This window comes from Chiloscyllium plagiosum, unplaced genomic scaffold (genome assembly GCF_037043375.1).
Source record: "Chiloscyllium plagiosum isolate Xiang-an unplaced genomic scaffold, Cpla_swu_hap1 HiC_scaffold_14, whole genome shotgun sequence".
NCBI lineage: Eukaryota > Metazoa > Chordata > Chondrichthyes > Orectolobiformes > Hemiscylliidae > Chiloscyllium > Chiloscyllium plagiosum.
The window spans coordinates 125,336,044-125,349,579 of record NW_028270152.1 but is presented as its reverse complement, the minus strand read 5'-3'; positions in this window follow the sequence as shown (position 1 = coordinate 125,349,579).

The window sequence follows — 13,536 nt, the reverse complement described above, 5'->3', positions numbered from 1 at the left end:
ACGCAGTCAATATCTGGATAAATTAAGTTTCTCAATATAACTAATTTATAGTATTGTCATCGCTCTCAAATGGCCCTGCATATTTATTCATTCCATCCTTCCCAATGGTTGCTTGCTGACAGACTGTATATCACAGTATAATTGTACACTTTTTGTCCTGTAGCTCCAGCCAAATTCATTCTGTCCTTGGGCGAATCCTCTTTCTCTTGGACTCCTTCACTAATGCTACTCTAAACCAATACTTCTACCCTCATTCTTTCCCTTCCCTTCTATCATTTTGGAATCCTTTAACCCCAGAAATATTTAACACCCAGTCGTGCCATTCCTTGAGCCAGCCCTTGGTGATCAGTACATCAGATTTCCCACACCAGTCTGCATATGGGACCCCCCAAACTCCCAGTTTTCATGTCCATGCAGAGGACCTCAGATTAAGGCTTCCGTTTTTTACTCAATCTTCCACTAATTAACTTGTTGTTGTAAATTAGTGCCAGCTGTATTTCTCATTATTTTGAGAATCCTGGTACTCTCCTCTATTATTCCTTTTTGGATCCTAAGCACTCGCCAAGTTATTTTCAATCCCTCCCACACGCCCCACAAGGAATTAAGTCCCAGCTCTGTCAAGTTAGCTTGTACAGTTGCTGCCTTTCCCAGAACCAGTCCCAATGTCCCAGGAATCTGAAGTCTGTCCTGCTGCACCATCGTTCAAGTCACATTCTCATCTACCTAAAACTCAGAGTCCTGTTCTCACTTGTACACGGCACTGGGAGTATTTCAGGGATTGCTACATTTGAGGTCCAGCTTGCTGACAATCCACCTAGCTCCCTAAATTCTGATGCCCAAACCATTTCACCCTTCCTACCCAGGTCATTCGTACCAACATGAACATGACCTTTGACTGCTCACTGTCCCCCAGACGAATTTCCTGCAGACACTGGGACATTCTTAACCCCACTATCCTGGAATTACAGAAACGCTGACATCGTCTTCAATTTCCTGACTCCCCTGTGACAATTGATCCTCCTTCCTTCTCCCTCCCCTCCTGTACAGTCAGGCTGCTTGTGGTACAACAGACATGGCTGTGACTGCCATCCCCTGAGCAGACAGCACCTTCATCAGCTTCCAAACTTTGAAACTGATTTGGGAGGGTGACACCAGGATATTCCTGGATTCCCTGTCTGTTCCACTTCGTTTGCTTGAGCTCCCAATCCCTTCCTTATTCCAGGCTGTCATCACTGCAGGGTGATTTGTTCTATGTGTGTGTGCTATCCCTCTAACTCTCCGCATCACAGAGTCTCTAGTCACTGTCTGCTCTCCAAGATCTCGTGTTCATCTAGGACACGAGCAGGGGCTATGACCTCCCAATGTAACGGAACACATTTTCCATCTGACAAACATGTCTTGCCATGTCGTAAAATGCAACATGTCTAGAGTAACTTACTTAATGATTTAGAATGAAGCTAACTTCCGGGATATAACAATATAGTTAAGTCCCTAATTCAACTGTGGCTTACTGAGGATAATTTATTATACTGGCTCAGAATTTAACATCTCCCTCATATTTCTGAGATCAATTTGTTTTTTATAGATATTTTTATTAGAAATTTAACATTTTATAAGTTTACAAAAATAAGCAAAACTCTCAAATACAAACATTGATATACAATTAAATCAAATATACAATAGCCAAAATTAAACAAAAATACCGAAAAAATAAAAAATAAAATAAAACTCAACTGTCCACTAATCCAACCCACAACTAACTAGAGTGTATGTTTAAGTCTCTTACATGCTCGGAATGTGTTAATATCAAATGTAATAAAACCCGTATTCATGCGGGGTTCCTCTCCCAACGGGACCCGGACCAACCAGATTTGTAACCTCAATTAAATAAAAGTCCTTGATAGGATAGCCGAAATATCTGTATTTATGTAATTCATGAAGGGTTGCCATATTTTATAAAATAATTCGGTCTTTCGGTGCACCATATTAGTAAGGAAGTCAAGAAGAATACATTCCATAATTAATCTGTGCCAATTGGAAAGTCCGGGGGGGCCCTCAGCCACCCAGTTCACCAAAATATTTTTCCTTGCACAGTAAGAGAGAATTGAAAATACTATCTTCCCGTACATGTCCGGGGAGGGAACGTTCGAAAAGCCCAAAAGGAGAGATACAGGGTCCACTTTAATTTCCATTCCTAAATTGTCTGTCAGGGTACTTGCTACTTTAGTCCAATATCTACGGATCTTATGTCAGGTCGATAGGCAATGTACAAGAGTGCCCACCTATATTTTACATTTTGGATACATTGGAGGTGCTCCTGCCTTAAATTTTGCCAATCGAACCGGTGCTATATGGGCCCTATGAAGCATCTTCAGCTGGATAGCCTGGGTTCTGTTACAGATAGTAAATCTTCTAGCGTTTTCCCAAATATCATTCCATGTTTCTATAGAGCTTTCTAGTCCCAAATCCTGATCCCATGTTTTAAGCAGATTATCCATCTCTCCCGATACTTCATCATGTAGTAAATGAAAAGTAGTACTGACAGAAGGTACCCCCACTGATCGTAAGACACTACATTCTCTATCTAATTTATAAAGACTATCTAATAACGTAGTCTTCTTCTGTATATAATCTCGAATTTGGAAGTATCGAAAGAGGTCTCCATTAGGTAATCCGAATTTCTGACGCAGCTGTTCAAAAGACATTAGGACCCCATCTTTAAATAGATCCCCTAGACATGAGATACCCCTGGATCTCCAGAGTTTAAAAGTGGCATCTATAACACCCGGTTGAAATCCCCATGCTCCCACTATCGGAGCATAGGGGGATGTTTTATGTGAATTACCCTCATTTTGCCGCATTATGCCTTAATTGTGTTTAGTATTATAGGGTTTTTACAGTGATCTGTAATGATTTTCCTCTTGTCTGAAAATAAAAGGTTAATAAGTGGGTATTTTACTTGAGAGGCCTCGATGTCCAACCAGATTGATTGTGGATCAGACAAGACCCATACAGTTATGTAACTTAATAGGGAACTTAATGATATTTCCTAAAATCTGGGAAGTCCAATCCTCCCCTTGCCTGTGGAAACTGTAGCTTCTTCAACTTAATGAGAGGCCGTCTATGCTTCCAGATAAAGGAGCCCAGCCAGCCATATATTTTATGTAGAGCCATCCTCGGCAGCATCACCGGAAGCATTCTCATAAGATATAGGAGACGGGGTGGGACATTCATTTTAATTAGTGCTTTTCTACCCAACCAGGAAATTGGAAGGTCTCCCCATCGCTGGAGGTCCTGCCTTATCCTTTCCAGTAATGCACAAAATTAGCCTTATACAACTGACCAAATACTGGGGTAATAAAAATGCCTAAATATAAGAAGCCCTCCAGGGACCAACGAAAGGGAAAAAGGGATCCGTCCACTAAGTGGGGTATCATAGCAAGGCCACCCATTGGCATAGCCTCCGATTTTGAAACATTTGTTTTATAGCCTGAGAATGTGCTAAATGTATTAATAACTTGGATTAGGCGAGGTACGGAAATCAGAGGATTATTGAGGAATAAAAGGACATCATCTGCATAAAGGGTAATTTTATGTTTACCTTTACCAATCCTCGGGACCGTTATATTAGGATCAGCTCGTAGAGCTTCTGCTAGTGGTTCAATTATTAGCGTAAATAACAATGGCGAGAGAGGACATCCCTGACGGCAGCCCCTACCCACACTGAAGCTATCCGAACCTAATCCATTGATAACTACAACTGCTTTGGGATCACTTTCCAATGTTGAGACCCATTTGGTAAACACCTGTCCACCGCCAAAGCTTTCCAATGTGTAAAACAAATATGACAATTCAACCCTATCAAATGCCTTTTCCGCGTCTAATGGAACTACTACTCCTGGTATCTTTCCATGATGACAGGCTTGAATCATATTCAAAACCCTTCTAACATCATTGTGGGTGGCATGGTGGCACAGTGGTTAGCACTGCTGCCTCACAGCGCCAGAGATCCGGGTTCAACTCCCACCTCAGGCGACTGGCTGTGTGGAGTTTGCACGTTCTCCCCGTGTCTGCGTGGGTTTCCTCCGGGTGCTCTGGTTTCCTCCCACAGTCCAAAGATGTGCAGGTCAGGTGAATTGGCCATGTTAAATTGCCCGTAGTGTTAGGTTAGGGGTATGAGTGGGTTGCGCTTCGGTGCGTACTTGTTGGGCCGAAGGGCCTCTTTCTACACTGTAATCTAATTATTGGATGATCTACGGCCCTTAATAAACCCCGTCTGATCCTCCTTTATAATTCTAGTCTCAATGCTAGCGTTGAGACTAGATATTTGATAAGAGAGATATTTGCCTCTTTCAGCGAAGGCGGGAGACAGCCCTGACTATATGCATAGTTATACATGTCCATAAGTGGACCAGCCAATATTTCTGTAAATGCTTTCTAGAATTCAGCTTGAAAACCATCTGAGCCCGGTGCCTTACCGTTCTGAAGTTGCCTAATTGCATCAAGTATTTCTTGGACTGTTAGGCCCGGAAAGGTCAATTTTTTAAAAAAAATGACTGCATCCTCCTAGTCCTATCTTCACAATCCTGCGATTTATATAACTCAGAATAAAATTCTCGAAAGATTGCATTAATCTTTTTATGATCATGAGTCAAAATACCCGTACTTTCCTTGATAGATGTAATAGTCTGAGGGGCCTTTTTTTTCTTTGCAAGAAATGGTAAGTATCTACCCAGTTTGTCGCCATATTCATATAACCTTTGTTTTGCAAATAATATGTATTTAGAGCTGTCCTAAGAGCCGTAATCCTTGCAAATTTAATAGTAGAAGGTTTATCAGTATATGCTGTTTCAGCTGCTTTTAAGCGAGCTTCAAGCAGTCGCTGTTGTTCTCCCTTCAGTATTTTCTGGGTCGCTGAATAGGAGATGATCAAACCTCGCGTGTAAGCTTTGATGGTCTCCCACATCATTGATGGGTTGCTAGCCGTACCTGAATTAATTTCTAAAAATGTTTTAAATTCTTGAGAGAAGTACTTTACAAATTTACTATCTTTCATTAGGAACGGGTCCATAAGCCAATGCCGAGGGGATGTCCCATTGTTCCTCGCCTTAGTTTCCATATATACAGCAGCGTGGTCGGAAATTACTATACTACCTATTTTACAGGAGGATATGGAATTTTTAAAAATCGAGGGGGCAAAAAACATATCAATTCTGGTATGACATTTATGTGAATTGGAGTAGAAAGAAAAATCTCTGCCCTTTGGATGAAGACATCTCCATACATCTACTAATCCTAATTCTTTGTTCAGATCCACCAATTGTCTAGATCTGGGAGATACTCCTGCAGTACTCTTGGGAATACTATCTATTTCCGGATCCATAATACAATTAAAGTCTCCCCCTATAATTGTATGACGGGCTCCAAAAGCCATCAATTTTGAATAAGCTTCCATTATAAATTTAAAGGGGTGTGCCGGGGGGCAGTATAAATTTAAAATCCCATATTCCTCTCCATTTATAAGGGCTTTAATCAAAATATATCGTCCAGATTCGTCTTTTATCTGATTTAGGATTTTGAAAGGGAAATTCTTCCGAATAAGAATAACAACTCCCCTGCTTTTTGAGCTAAAAGAAGAAAAGAAGGCCTCATCAAATCCACCCTGTCGTAATTTCAAGTGTTCTTTATCCGACAGGTGTGTCTCCTGTAGGAGAGCTATATCAACTCTTTATTTCTTAAGATTTGATAATATTTTCTTCCTTTTAACTGGCGAATTACTCCCCTTGACATTCCAGGTGCACCACTTAACTGCCTGATCAACCATAATCATCCGGGCAAATCCGAGCCCCCTCGGGAGGGGGAACCCTGTCCAGAACATCTAGAGCATAGAGCATATAAAATTTACAAAAGTAAAGGCTCTCTAATACACTCACAACAGTATAATAAAAAAACTATTTCTAAATAATAAAAAAAAACATATTTAAGTGGAGATTTTCCCCCTTGTTCCCAGGGGGTGTCACTTCCTTTCCAGAAATCCATCATATCCTCTCCCAACCAATGCCCCACCCTTGACCCAGGCGCTCCTTAATAAAATGAGGAGAATTCAGATAAAATACAAAGCTAGAGGTAACAGTGAGCACCCTACCCCCACCTATACCAACACCTGGATATATTTGGTAATGTTAATACCATATATAAACATATAACTATAAATTTACAACCTCAACAAATAATAATTAAATATAATAATACAAAATAACAAAGGAGGAACAACCCTGCTCCTAAAGACAGAGGTAAAATAGAATAAGGTAACCACCTCCCCCCACCAACATTAACCAACCCCCCTGGCTTATACACATATACATACATACTCACATATATAGATAAAATAATAAAAGAAAACAACCCCGGGGGGGGGGGGGGGTGGGAAGAAAATCAAATCCCTCTCCTCACCCCCCAAGATAATATTAAACAGTAAGGTAAGAAAAAGAGGTGGGGGGGGGAATATAAACCAAAGCGGGGGGGGGAAGGCAAACCAACATCCATTATCTCTTACAGTTTATCGAAGAGAGTCCAAGAATTCCTTAGCCTTTTCTGGCGACCCGAAGTTATACACGGATCCTTCATTGTTAAAGCGTAGCGTCGCTGGGTAGCGTAAGGTGTACTGAATATTTAAGTCCCTTAAACGCTTCTTCACCATGTCGAATGCCTTCCTCTTTCGGACCAGAACTGGGGAAAAGTCCTGGAATAACATGATCTTGGATCCTTTATAGATCATACCTTGGGGATCTTTTCCAAGATTTCTAGAAGCTTCTAGGAGTATCTGCCTCTCCCTGTGGCTCTGCAGCCGGAACAGGACCGACGTGGGCGCTGGTTCGAGCCGGGCCCGCGTATTGCGACCCGGTGGGCCCATTCCACCCTTACCTGGCCTGATCCAGCTTCCAGATTTAAAAGCTGTGGCAGCCACTGTTCGAGGAATGCTGTAAGCTGGCCTTGCTCTTCCCGTTCGGGAAGGCCCAGCAAACGAATATTTTTTCGCCGACCTCGATATCGAGGTCGTCAATATAATACTCTAAGGTCCGGACTCGCTATTCGAGAGTCCGGACCTGATCCACGGCCGATTGCGCTGTAGTTTCGGAGGTCGCGGCCTTTAACTCCGCCCCTCCAACTCGGCGCTCGATTTCTTGGATGTCTCGGTCATGCTTCTGCAGCGCGGTCAAGAGTGAGTCCCATCGATTTCGGGATTCTTCGATAAAAGCGTCGATCTTCTCATCCAGTTTGGAGATCATTTCCACAAGGCTTGTTACTGTAGGTAAGTCCCCCTGTGGATGCCTCAGCTGCAGGTGGAGGGGGGGGGGGGGCGGCGGGGTTCGTGCTTGCTGAGAGCTGCGGGCTCCCTTCCCTTTGGTCATTTTTACTAAATATTAGATTGTTTAAGTTTAATACAAAGCAACTGATTAAATTAAACAGCTATTATAAATGATTTAGTGAGTGGGGTGGGGGTGGGTGACACACTTTACTCGAGTCTTGGGAGGAGCACTATCGACTCAGACTTGCTGGGTCGCCGCCATCTTGGATCCCCCTGAGTTCAATTCTTACTTCAGAAGTTGAAAAAATAAATTTGCTGACTTATAGCAATTAACTGACAATCATTAATAACGATGTATTTATCAGCCAATGAACTTACAGCTTTTTCTGTGATGGCTCTTGTACTTCTTCCAAATTCAATGCAGGCAGGTCCCAGCAGCAGAAGGTTATCGCCGTGATTCCAAAATACGTGTAATCCTCCAGCTCCCACACCACTCTGCTCCATCACAAGGTCACCGTCTCTGTGACTCCCAGGTACGTGTAATCCTCCAGCTCCTACTCCACTCTTTTCCCTCACAGTGTCACCGTCTCTGTGACTCCCAGTATATGTAATCCTCCAGCTCCCACTCCACTCTGCTCCCTCACAGGGTCACCGTCTCTGTGACTCCCAGGTGCGACGAGGCCTCGATCCTCAGTGCTGATTTATATCCTCCAACTTTGGTGCCTCTGTAACTCTATGGTGTGAGTGAGCCTCCAGCTCCTGCTCAAAGCTGCTCCCTCACGTGGAGGCTTCCTCTGTGACTTTGTGCTAGTTTCGAGCCTGCTGCTCTGTAGCTTCTCCAACTACAAGTCCCAGTCGACCTCGATCCTCGCTACTGATCTAGATTCTTCGACTCTGTGCTGCTCTCTCTCAGGTTCTCTCCATTTGTGACTCCCAGGTAATGGTAGGCCTCCAGCCTCAGCTGAGATTTGTAATATCCCACTCTGCTCTGCTCTCTTACAGAATCGCTGTTGTGCCTGGAAGATAGTGGAAAAGAGGAGGATTAGACAGTGGAGAGGGTGTTACAGTGATTGAGCAAGCTGTATGGGATGGAACAGGTTATCTGGGGAGGTAGCAGACCTGCAGCAACTAAAGAACGGTACTGGAAGATACAACGAGAGTTGCAGGCACTGAAGAAGGCAAAGGAAATAGAGAGAGGGTGGCTTGTTCATGACGGATCTTTGTAGGGTCTAAAGGGCTTTTTCTGAGCTGCTTACAGAGATGTGTAGACTTCAACAAAAACAAATTGACAGCCAGCAAGTGTTGTATGGTACTGTAGACTGTTGTATGTTACAGAGTTAGAAGACTTGCAGTAACTGGAGGGAATATAAACTTTTGGAGCACTGGTGGTGTTCAAGGGCCCTCAGGACATGTGGAGGTGCAGAGAATGGGAGCATTCCAAATAGTGGGGTTGTAGGGGCTGGAAGACCTGAGATGGATAAGGAGGATCAAAAGCGCCAATTTAACACATGCAACCATTGTAATACAGAGATTTAAGGAACGGAACCTGTGCTATTATTGATTACAGTTTTATGGAGAGTAACAGAAACTGAAGGGATTACAATTTTAAAAAGGGAGAGATTTTGAGTGATCAGAAGTTTAAACAAGAATAAATAAATTTTAGAGATCTCTAGTACAGATGGGAATGGAGGAGGTGAGATATTGTGAGGAACCATAAGAGTTATAATTCGGGAAAGATTTCAGATATAAAAGGGAGAGCTGCATCGTTTGTATGCAGTTACAGATGTGAGGAGTGTTGTAGCGCCTGCTGGAAGGTACACAGATAACAACAGTTCAAACGGCTGGTGCAGTGGCTCAGGAAGGCAGCTCACCACTACCTCCTCAGGGACAACTCAAACTCAACAATAAATGCTGGATCAGCCAACAAAGCTCATGTTCATGAATGAATGAATAAAATATCCACAAGTAACACTGAGGTCACTCAGGAAGGCCCTTTCAGCAGCACTTCACAAACCCGGGGCAACTATACCCTGGAAGGACAGGAGCTCCAGGCGCACGGGAACACCAGCATTTCCAAGGTGCCCTCCAAGCCACGCTCCATCCTCCCAGCACTCTGTGTGTCCCTACACCCAAAGGACTGCAATTGGTCAGGAAGGCAGCTCACCACCACCTTCTCCAGGGAATTACAGATGGGAAGGTAATGATGGCCGAGAAAGTGATGGCCACATCCCATCGATAAATTTACACAAGCGAAACTCATGGACTGTTCATGTTCCCTTTGCATCCTCCACACAACCCACATTTCCATCTAGTTCTGTGTCAGCAACAAATGTGGAAACATTAGATTTTGTCCATCCATGAAATTCATTTCTGAGTAGTTAGGGATCAAGCATTAATCCATTTACTACCGCTTAGTTTTCTGTCTGTCAGAGAATTCCCAATTCATTCCAGTACATTCCCTCCAATCCCACGAGTCAATTTTGCTTATCTTCCTCTTCATGGGAACTTTGCTGAAATGTTTCTGAAAATCCCAATAAACCATTCCTCCATTTTTATCTACTCTGTTGTTTACAGCTAAACAGGAAAACAAATCTAGCAGGGTTTGTGAAATGGAATTTTAATTTCAGAACAACCTGCTTGGTGTGGATAGAGGATTGGCTGATTGGCAGAAGACAGAGAGTAGGTATAAAGGGGTCATTTTCACGATGGGAACTGGTGATGGGGGGAACTCCACAAGGGTCAGTGTTGGGAACGCACTGTATAACAGTCTGGATGAAGGATGTGAAGGAGCACTAGAATTAGGTTTCCCAGAAAGATCCTAGGGATGAAATGCTTCCCATATGAGGAGCAGGTGAAGTCTCTGGGTCTGCATTGATAAAGTTTCAGAGGCGGCGGCAGCAGGATCTCATTCAAACTTACAGAATACTGAGGGGCCTGCTTGGAGTGGACGTGGGGAAGATGTTTCCACTAGTAGGAGCGACTAGGGCCCAAGGGCATAGCTTCAGTGTGAAGGAACTACCCTTTAGAATGGAGATGTAGAGGAATTTATTCAGCCAGAGGGTGACGAATCTGTGGAACTCACTGCCTCATGGGGCTGTGGAGGTGAGTAATTCAGTGTATTTAACTCAGAGATAGATAGGTTCTTGATGAGTAAGGAGATCAAGGGTTAGAGGGAGTAGGCGAGAGAATGGGGTTCAGAAACAATTCAGGCAGAATCTAATGGTATGGCAGACTTGATGAACCGAATGGTCTAATCCTACTCCTCTTTATGATGGTTTTAAGGACGGTGCTCATTCCATAGGTTTCTAAGCGTGCAGTTAGCAATTCTGGCACATTGTTTACTGTACATTCCAGCATTTTCCTGATTATTACCATCACCTCTTGGCTTCAGATTGACTGCAGAAAGCTACACCACGACGTAACTTGGGAATCCTTGTGTATAAATCTCAGAAAGGTGGCATACAGGGAAAGCAAGTCATAGAGAAGGCAAATGGAATGCTGGCATTGATTCCAAAGGGAATGGAGAATAAAAATAGGGAAGGATTGTAACATCTATAGAGGACTCCAATCAGCCCACACTGAGAATACTGTAAACAGGTTTGGTCTCTATCTGGAGGGAAATGTTCTTACATTGAAGGAAGCCCAGAGAACATTCACCAAACTGATCCTCAAAATGATGGGATATTAATGAGAAGAGGTGGAGAAGTTTGAACTTAAACTAATTAGAATTTACAAAATGAGGCAAATTTATTGATATATTGAACATTCTTGTGTTCTTACAGGGTCAGTACTGAGACGCTGTTTCCCTGAGGAAGGATCTATAATCGGAGATAAAACAGAAAGCAGGCATTAGAGAAGGTTACAGAGCAAAGTAGGCTTGGAGAGATTGGAGGATATTCCAGAGTTCGGGTGGTTAGAGATCAGGTAGGTTGTTGAGATGAAAACTATCACGTAGGTGTACAGGGTGATCAGTCCTGAAGGAGTTACAGAGAGAGGGATGAATATAGGGACTAGAAATTACACAGATGGGGTAGTATTTGGAGCTACAGGAGATAGAGTCTGGGAGGGTTGTTGGAACTGGATATTATACAGATATGGGTGATAGTTGGAGCGACTGGAGTTTTTAGATGAAGGGAGGATTCGATGGACTGGAGATTACACAGGTATGGATGTTAGTCGGACTTACAGAAGTAGGGACGGTTGTAGGGACTGGAGAGTACACAGATAGGGATGGTAGTTGGAGCTGCAGGTGTTCATAGAGATTGGGAGGATTGTTGGGGCTGGGGATTACACTGATATGGACAGTAGTTGGAGCTGTAGGAATCAGTGAGATTGCCAGGATTGAAGGAGCTGGATCGGATCAGATCAGAGCTAGGGATAATTGCAGGGATTGGAGGAACCAGAGATGTTGAGGATTGCTGGCTGCAGGAGTTCAGAGAGTTAGTGAGGGCTGTGAAGGCAGGTTTTCAGCATTTCCATCAGTTACATAGAGACGTGGAGTGCTGTTCTGGAGGAGGTGACAGAAATCAACAGGGTTGGAGATGTTGGAAGATATCTCCACCCTTCAGGCTCTCTGCCTGTATTCCTGATGTCGATTATACTGCTCCTCGGATGCTGCCTGAACTGCTGTGCTTTTCCAGCACCATTCTAATGTAGATGTTGGAAGATATGACAACGACAGTGAGTTGTAACAATTGAGGACGTTACAGGGACAGGATGCATTGAGGAGTTGGAGGCTGCTACAGGTATTAAACGTGCTTCAGGGGATCAATATCCTTACATCGATCAGGGGGATTGGAATGTTTGGAGATAGAGAACAAGAATTGCAGACACTGAAGACTATCACAGAGGTGGGGAGTAACATATGAGTTCGAGGAGTTATAATATGAGATGAGCTGTACTCAATAGAGTCAGGCAAGACACACGGAGATCTGAAGGGATTACAGTTGCTGAAATGGATAGCGAGACTTCTCAATGTCAGATGGGCGTAGTTTACGCAGACAGGAATTATTTTATGGAATGGTGCTATTTACAAAGATTGAGAGAGTTGTATAGAATTGAAAAACAAACAGAGATATGGAACGCTGTAGTGAGTGAAGACATTTGCTGATGTCGGCTGTTGAGGTTCTGAGGGTTATATTGATGGAAAGGCTGGAGAGTGTGGCAGAGCTTACAGACACAGGAACAGCAATAAGGCCTGGTGACACAAACACAGATCGGGAGCATTGCACAAACTGGAGGAGGTTCCCGCCGTAGGAAGGACTGTAGAGGAGGGTAACATTTACACAGATAGAGCTGCAAGAGCTGGAGAAAGTTATGGAGATACTCGAGGAGCTTATATTGACAGGGTGGGTGATAGCGATGGGAGAATGTTACATAGATAGTGAGTCTTGTAAGAACTGGATTGGGAGAGTCTCAGGTATTGGACTGGGTTCTACAGATAGGGAGTAATGTAGGGGCCTGAGAGTATTACACAGATGGGGAGGATTGTGGTCTCTCCACATTTTCCGAGTGTTTCAGAAAGAGGTTACACTGATAAGGAGGGATGTTGGCGCTGTCGGAGTTTACAGAGATTGGGAGGTTTGGAGCTGTCTATTCGTCAGAGGGATATTTTTAGGGTCAGCAATATGGAATGCAGAGGGAGAGTTTAGATTTTATTAAATTCCCTACTGTATGCGAACGGCACTTCAGCCCATCAAGTCCACACCAACTCTCAAAAGACTAATCCCCCCAGACCTATTTCCCTCTGACTAATGCACCTAACGCTCTGGTTAGTTTAGAATGGCCGATTCACCTGACGTGCACATCTTTGGACTGTGGGAGGAAACCAATGTAGACATGGAGAGAATGTGCCAACTTCATACAGACAGTCACCCGAGGCTGGAATTGAACTTGCGTCACTGGCGCGGTGACGCAGCAGGACTCACCACTGAACCACCCGAAACTGCAGATCTACACAAAGAGAGGGTGTTGGAGGTGCAGGGAGGAGCACACGGAGATGGGAAGTGTTGTTGCAGCTGGAAAAGGGTCTGGAGGTGTTTACACAGATAAGGAGGTCAGTAGGGTTGGGAGATGGTTACAGAGATCATGTGGTGCTATAGGTCAGGAGGCAGGAATGTGATCTGGCCTGCAGAAGGTTACAGTGATATTATGTTCTCTTGGGGCTTGAGGAAGGTACACAGGTGGGCATTTTGGTGCAGTCTGGAGGATTTTGCAGAGACAAGGTG